Raw genomic sequence first — 1,410 nt, 5'->3', positions numbered from 1 at the left:
GTATATTATATGTGATTATATATATATTTTTTATTTAAAAAACGATGCAAAATTTATATATATTTATATTACATACAAGCTTTTCTAAGGGGAAATTATTATAATTTAATAATTAGTTTTCCTTTTTATACAATGACCAGTACGTAACACATTTAACTTATTTATACATTTTCTAACAGTTGTGTATAATATAAAAAAACTAGATTCATTAAAATTCAACAGAGATTGGATTATTAACATCATTCACAAATATTATTATTATATTATTGAAAATTAGTAATAATAACAAATTATAAATCTACACTTTTATCCATAATTCGCTTATATACATACATTGTTCCACGAAGAACAATTACCCAAATTCGATTGATGTATCCATCTCTGTTTCTTCCCTACTCAGATTTCTTTTTTGGCTGAAACAACTTTGTAAAGTGTTATTGCCAAAATTCATGTTTTCGACTATGCAATAAGATATCCTCCCAACCAACGCATTTGCCATTCCTTAGGATCAAATCGATAAAACATCGTATATATGCCCAGAAAACGTTTCGTATATAATTAATAAGCCGATCGATGTAATATCAGAACAGGGTCAGTATTGAAACGATCGAAAGAAGGCTTGGAAGGCATATTAAACTAGATAGTTGTTATATGCAAGTCACATTATTGTATAACAAGGAGACATCTATAAATACAGAAACGCGAATAATGTGTAGCAATCAATTTCTAGCAACTACTTATTTATTTGTCCAATTATTTGCAAATAATATTGTATTTAACAAACTTGTAAATACAATCGATATACATTACATATTCTCTAAAAATCTATCAACATAAATTTTATATTAATATAAATGTTGAAATAGAATAATTAACATAATTAAAGTAATGAGGGTAAATTTAATAAAAATCACAACTTATCGTATATAAAAATCAATAACTTTAAAACTTCTCCGAAAACAAAACTATTTCCGGTTTTTACTTTTTTAAAGATTTTCTCTTAAATATTTGATGAAGAAAATTTAAATCAAACATTGATTAAAATCTGACACAAGAAATATGTGTATAGACAGACTAATTATTTTAATATTTATTATAATAAATTATAATTACTATAAATATTTTAATAGTTTCTTATCGTAATAAAAAAACATTCAAATAAAAATTGCACATTTCTAAGAGAAAAATATGTAACGTACGTAATTTATTTTTTACAGCACTAGAAATTACAAAAGATGTTACGCAAGCATCATTTACATATTTACAATTGTATATATTGTATTTATATTTACGAAATAATAAGAGAAAATGTGATGAATACAAATAGAACATGTTATTTTTAAATATATACATATACATATATTATACGCACACATACGCGCGCGCGCGCACACACACACAGACTCACAT

This window comes from Trachymyrmex septentrionalis, unplaced genomic scaffold, assembly GCF_001594115.1.
Source record: "Trachymyrmex septentrionalis isolate Tsep2-gDNA-1 unplaced genomic scaffold, Tsep1.0 scaffold112, whole genome shotgun sequence".
Lineage (NCBI taxonomy): Eukaryota > Metazoa > Arthropoda > Insecta > Hymenoptera > Formicidae > Trachymyrmex > Trachymyrmex septentrionalis.
This window is presented reverse-complemented; position numbering follows the sequence as displayed.